This window comes from Apis dorsata, unplaced genomic scaffold (genome assembly GCF_000469605.1).
Source record: "Apis dorsata unplaced genomic scaffold, Apis dorsata 1.3 scaffold_696, whole genome shotgun sequence".
Lineage (NCBI taxonomy): Eukaryota > Metazoa > Arthropoda > Insecta > Hymenoptera > Apidae > Apis > Apis dorsata.
This window is the reverse complement of record NW_006263875.1, coordinates 214,388-221,586: the sequence shown is the minus strand read 5'-3', so window position 1 is coordinate 221,586 and position 7,199 is coordinate 214,388. Positions and strand designations below refer to the sequence as shown.

The 7,199-nt window shown below is 29.9% G+C and overlaps 1 long non-coding RNA gene across 1 annotated transcript; it reads right to left on the bottom strand.

Moving 5' to 3' along the window:
- Positions 1–6: 6 nt before the first annotated feature.
- LOC102671679 lies at positions 7–7,193 on the bottom strand. Its single transcript, XR_422660.2, has 7 exons — positions 6,127–7,193; positions 5,852–6,047; positions 5,688–5,785; positions 3,657–4,745; positions 1,214–1,369; positions 625–1,126; positions 7–335 (listed from the first exon to the last, which is right to left on the bottom strand). It is a non-coding gene; the product is annotated as an uncharacterized LOC102671679 (long non-coding RNA).
- Positions 7,194–7,199: the final 6 nt, after the last annotated feature.

The following is a 7,199-nucleotide window of genomic DNA, read 5'->3' as shown; positions in this document are numbered from 1 at the left end:
GACCGCGTTGGGTGGGGGTGGGCGGAAAAGGGCGACGCAAGGTGGAAAAGAAGTTGCAGCGAAATAAATTATGCAAAATACTTTCCTTCGTTGGAATATGAAATCGTGCCGTGGAGTTCTCGTCACACGAGGCGAAAGAATTTACTTTGCGACGGTGAATCGGGATTTGTATAAAAAAAAAATAAATTCGATAGTGTCCCCGTCTGATATTGACAAATCGAGTTATCAACCGGCACGGGAACGTGAAAGATCGGTCGTATATCATGTAGCAGGTTACTACTTGTTCGAGGTTCGTTTTATTTACTTACTACTTCCTGTATATCTTGTATTTTATCCTGTAAATTATATTTAAAAAATTTTATTTCGTGTATATCGATAAATAAAAGAAATAAAAAATAAAATAAAAAGGACGAAAGAGGCAAAATTATAAGAAAATATTAGAGATATTGAAAATTAAAATAAATTAAAGAGATGCATGGTTACTATTCGTTAATTGAATTAGAGAAAGACTAACTTTCACAAAATATTATATATAGTTTGAAACGAGTTCATCGAGGTTTTGTAGTATTCTTTAGCCTGTCAGAACTTTTGAATACCACGGTGTGAGACAGAACTTTTATTTACTTTTGACGGGCGGAGGGTGAAGTTCCAGATTCCATCCCCGCCTCTTTCGATCGGCCGAGAAAATAAAACCTATTCGTCATCATACGTGTCATGATTTCCGTGGAGAGTTTCAATAAATGTTACTAAAGATATATTGTACTTTTTTTTCTTCTTTTCTTTTCTTTTTTTCATCGTACGATGCGTGCTTCCATTTAAACTTTATGAGCTTTGTAGAAACTCGGAATCGTAATTAAAACGTAACCTCGTAAAGATGGGAAATAATGTAACCATTTATAAAAGATAAAGACGTAAAATTATTGTTACGATAAATTACTGAAAACAAAAATAATGAATTATTATAAATTATCGAACATAAATTAAATCATTAAAAAATTTAAATGGATTTGGATTATTATGATAAAACTTATCTTATTAAATTCAGATTTGAATAAATTGAAATTATGAATAATACGAACAAAAACTTTCATATTATTTTTATCTTGTATGTATATTCCATTTTGTTCTGCAATTTGAAAGAATTGAAATAAAGTAAATACGACATTTATTTATGAATAAACTAGATCTAATAAAATGAAAAGAAACGACATACACAATGGGGGCGGGAAACATTTCAACGAAGAGTTACGTTCTCGTGTAACAGGGACTGATGGGAGAACGGTCAATCACAGGGAATATAAACGGATTACATGCCTCGAATGCATTTCTTTCATCTATTCTCACACTCCTTCCTCCTGGTTCTCTCCACCTGAAATAGAAATAACTGGTTAGAAATAAGGTTATTTGGGTGGATAATAATTAACACAAAACGATTATTCACTTTTTGAATAAATCACAATTTTCTGACAATTGTTAAAACGAATCTTTGGTATACAATACGATTGTATAATCTCATAATTGTTCGTTTGAATTTTTTTTTTTATTTTTTTCAAAAATACGTCATTGCGAGAAAAACTCTATATATATAATTTTCAAAAGAATATGTTAAAATCTTAAAATAAATTCATCTTTTGATTTTCTAAATTAATAAATATTGTATAAATTATAATAAATATAATAAATATAATAAATTTTGTTTTTTTATGTTCTAGCAACAATATTTTATATTTATTTGATAATTTTATTCAGAAAATATATTGGAAATTGTTATTTCTTTTTTTAAAAAATTATTAAAAAAATATTATAATTATAAACAATAAGAACTTGCTTTATCCATTTGATTATTTTATAATTATGATTTTTTTATTCTTTCTTTTATCTCAATTTTATATAGTTCAATTTCTATCTCTTTATTCATTCTGACGTAAAACAAATTTTAAAGTCAACCAAACTTTTTTTTTATACAGTGAAAAAAAATTTCTCTCTTTCTGTTTCCCAGCATTTTCGTTGATATTTTTCTCTTTCCTTTTATTTTTATTTCCTGCTGATGCAATTTATTTATTAAAATATTTAAAATACAAATTAAATTAATCGCAAAATTCATAGAGAAACAAGTATTTCTACAGGACCATGGCGTTCTAGTATCGATCGCGTGTTTTTATCTAATTCTTGTTTCCGTTCTGGCGGTTTCCGTTTCGAAATTCTTTTCAAATTTTCCATCGTTTCGCGAGCAAACAAATTTTCTGACAAAGATGAATTGTTTTTGCGTGTTTATTACTGCAATTGCAGAAATACAAGCGTGGTCTTCAATCTTGTTCCGCCCTTCCCTTCCCCATCTTTGTTTCACATTTTATATTATTTCGTTCCATTCGTTTCCGGTTTTATTATTTCTGTATTATACACAGGATGAATAAATGCATCAAAACGCGTTATTGTCATTGCTAATAATTTACGATGCGCTCAATCGAGCGTTACAATAAAATTATTAACGTTACATTAATAATCGTTATCGCGCTCCGCTAGACGTTTCATAAATTTTTTAATTTAATATTTCTATCCATAGCATCGATTATTACTCTTCTCTATTTCTTTTATTCTACATCTCTCCCACGTTCTTTTATTTCATGTCATATTTCCAATCCATGGCATTGATTATTCCTCTTTTTTTATTCTATCTATAATAATTTTTTAAAAATTATTGTTAAGGAAGAAAAACATAAGATCGTTAAACGAAAAAAAAAGAAAGAAAAAAGAAAGGAAAAATAAAAAATATCGAATTGATTTATTTCGAAGATTATCGCTGTTAAACAATTAACGGTCCTTCCTCGACTCGGTCGGTACTTTCGTTCGAAAGAAGAAATTGTCCCGAGGATAAAAATACGCTTGACATGGCACCGAGAAAATATTGCGGTATATGAAACGGAGACACTTTATCGCTACGATATATATCATTCTATTCACTTACTCGTGTGTTGCCTTTCAGAATGATAGTAAAGGAGAATATCGTATAGGGAGCGAGGAATCCGCACTATGAGATTTTTCGAATGAAATAAAAACCGGCCTGTTTTATAAATGACCGGACACGCGAGCATTCTCAAGGGGCTCGAGCAAAAATGTACAAGCTGAAAAGTGTGGTAGGGATTTTTACTATACCGATGAAACGGTAGTAATTTTACAGCTTGAAACGTAGCGAGCAATGCGATAAAATGTATATTCTAAAAACGTTATTCCGTCTTGGAAATTAGACTCTTTGGAAATGCAAATTTAATTTGCGAGCTTGCAATAGAAAGCATTGTGTACAACTTAAACGTTGTTAAACTTTCTCTTTGGACAAAAACTTCTTTGTGTGTATACGTGTACTCGCGTAAATTAGTAAAAAGTTAAAAAAGAGTTACGAGGTTGTCGTTTACTCATACTTCTACTCGTTTTTATAAAAATACAACCGGGATTGTGGTAATATTAGCTTTGGAGGTTAATATTACAAGCCATAATTTCAATCTTATCGGTTTCCGATACGCGGCTGGTATGGAAATGTTGAAAAGTACATTGTAGCAAAATCACAGTGCAATATAATGTCCATCGTATCACAAAGTACACAAATACGACCCGGTACACAGGACAAAGTGAAATAATATATGGAATGCAAGTCGGATTACATTTGCATCTGTCATCCGAATATCTCCGTCCTCTCCATATATGTAGATGATGTTGTCACGATTCATCGGAAATTTGCCGTCAATCTGATTACAAATTTCAAACCAGTATTGAATTCCGTTCGATCCTGGTGTCATATTTGTGTGACAGTGCCAAGCAAGCATTGACCATTCGGTCTCTGTAGATTGGTGTATATATACACATGCGGTATAGCCCTACCCCCACTCCTCGTCATTGCTCTACAGTGTGTTCAACCTCACGTCTGGCCGGAGAAAAATTTCCTCCCTACCTAGTCGGTTGCAACTGAAATTGTTGCTGATGCTTTTTCATGGAGGATAACTCGACGAATGTCTTCACGACGATCGTAAAAATAACTTTATCGCGAATACAAGAGTCTATTTAATGTTGGACGAGTGTAATCCTATTCGTGAAACGCCGTCTGTATACGTATCGTTCGTGTGCACATACGAAACTGAATTCTCCGCACGCGCACTTGAATAGTGTATCATATAAATACACGCGCGCGTATAGAAATGGAGTGGGGATACAAGGGAGGGGACAGAGAGAGAGAGAAGGAGAAGGGAGAGAGAACGTTTACATGAACACGCGTAAACGTATGCACTCAGAGATGCTAGCGTATGCGTGTAGATGTAGCTGCATACGGTACACATTACGAGGAGTATCCATGGAGTGGAGATCGTTCTCTTCGCGTTGCCATTCCCCACTCTTCAGTGTAACCTCTTCCACTGCTTGCTCCCGCCTTATTTATCACAGTAATTCTCAATAAACTACTCGCTTCCCTTGTCTCTTGCTTACTCATGAAGTAATAAAGTGAATTTACTCCAATCTACAACCTCTTTCATCGAATAGTTCTCGTTTTATATCGTTGCATTCGATGTGTTTTTCTCTGTTTTTGGTTTCCCTTTTCCTTTGTCAATTTATTTTTTTTTAAATACTTTTTATCTTTTTTTTTTCGTTTTTTTCATTGTTTATTCGTCGAGCATTGTAAACCGATCGAAATGTTGTTTTGTTTGTAACTTCGATATCCGAAAACTTCAAATTTATTGGAAATTTTACAAGTTTGTTAATTTCTGAAAAGAATTGTCGAGTTAAATTTTTTTTTTTTTTTAATATAATTCAGTTTCTTAGGTTCGATAATTTATTTCACTATTTCTTTATGAATTTGAAAATTATAAATAGAGAAAAATTATTAAAGAAAAATTTAACGATTAGTTTTTTTTTATTTAAACAAAAAAGTTTGAATAATTCATTGCAAAGAATATAAAAAGCAATAAATCGATATTCTAATAATTTTTTATATTTACTAGTATTATACAGAAAGAATCATTTAATTTAATCATCTAAATTTACTTTTAAATTATACAATTGTTATTTATGATATTTTCGTGTGCAATAAATATTTTACAAGTAAATTCAAATGACAGAGTTAAATTACTTACCGTGTATAACTTTCAAAATGTATTATGGGAAATAGGAAAATACATGGTAATTTTTAAGAAACGTATTCAAAGTTTTCAAATAAATCAGAGTTTTTGGAGTATCGAAGTTTCGTTCGAGTATAAGTTTATGAACACTGAATATTGTGAAACTTTTTATATGACTAGGGAGAAGCAACAATCTTGATTTTTATAAAATAGAAATTGTTTCAGTATTTTCATTTTGGCTTATTGATATCAATTGTTTCATTTTTGATATTTTTTTCATTAATAAATATTTTTACAATGAATAATATAAGTTAATTTGATAAGCTGACTCGTTAACAGATATAAACTAATTAGGCAATAAATATAAACTCGGCAATAATGTCAGTCGTAACAGTTTTGCCAAGTAATCTCCGTGAACGTAGTCGTTAATTTTTACGATCGAATATCTCACTGTACAATGTATATGAGTTAATGATATTTATATAAAATTGTTGTATTTCTTTCATTTTTTGTTTTTATCATAATATAAATAAAACGAACTAAATAAAACGAATAAAGTTGTATGAAAAATAGAAAAAAAGAACAAACCTATCCAATAATTCGATAAATTTCGTATTCATTGGAGGAAGAATGAATCATTCACATTGGAAGATTCTTCTGATGTTATTCAGCCTTCGTGATTTTCACTAAAAGAAAAAAAAAAGATGATAGTAAAACGAGTAGATATTTTAAGTTGTAATAGTTCTAAATACATTGAATTACAAATGTCGATTATTTGCGTTCGTATTGTCAGTGGGCTGATATTTCGTTTTCGAGGGATTGTCATGTACAATACATCAATATGGATGAGGAAATGATCTGTTGTTGGTGAATCATAAATTATATATCCATAAGGTTAAATGATGAGGACGACTGAAGTAATAAGAACTTGCACAGGAACACAGGACACTAAAATCAAATAATTTATTATAAATAAAAATGAATTATAGGCAAGACAAACAAAATTATAATTTAACACAAAATGCACAATATAGCAATGCTTTAAGTAGAACGAGTTAAAGAAATTAACCTAACCTTCGAGAATGGAATATTGATGTATACAATGAGACACAAACAATTATTTTCAATAAAAAACTCATTTATGCGGTTAAACATATTTCGAAAATACAATTTTAATAGTTTAAACTTAGATTTTAAAACTTTCTTGTATAATGATTTAGTAATCAATAATATTAATAAATTCACGTATTATGAGTTATAGGTTATGAACTTCACTTTTAGAATTTTATATGAAATAAGATAATCAGATCACTAAAATTTTATTAATAAAATTTCATTTTCACCTTATTATCAAATATTACACAAGAAAATTTATTAATATCAATCACAATCTAATAATAATAATCACTAATAATATTAGTTCAATCATACAAGACGTCACTGTAAATTTTTTCCGTTACAGCCTTGTTTTCTTTGAATCGTTTACTCGTTTCTGATTACTTGAAAAATTTGTTCAGATTTTAATTTTAATTTTCATATATCGTAACACACGAATCTATGATATAGAGGGTTAACGATAATCTTCTTCCACGAACGATCTCGGATTATCACAAAGCGATGTGAAGAGGAAAATGAAAGCGTCGAAGGCCCTTTAAATTTTCATTATCGATATTCGATAACGGAGTGTACTGTGATACGTGACTATCCAGATAATTCCATCGTTTAAAATTCTTTCTCTAACGAATAATTAATTACACTATCGATATTATTATTCGAATTCAAAATAGTAAATAATGTTATTTGCGTTTAAATTTGAAATAGCTCGACAAAAATAAATAAAGGTTTTAGCATTTTTATTTGAAAATTATCGAACTTCTGCCATGTTTGAAACGTACAATGTTTTTCTAACTTTTAAAATTATTCTTTCGTGCCGCAATTCTAACATACATATACACATCTGAACTTTTAAAATTTTTAATATTTTCAACGTATAACAGGTTAAATGGATATCATTTCCGCTCAGTTGAATTTCAATTTAAATCTCTTTGTTATTTTACAGTACCACTTTCTGTTTGTAAAAAACGAAAATAATATTTCATT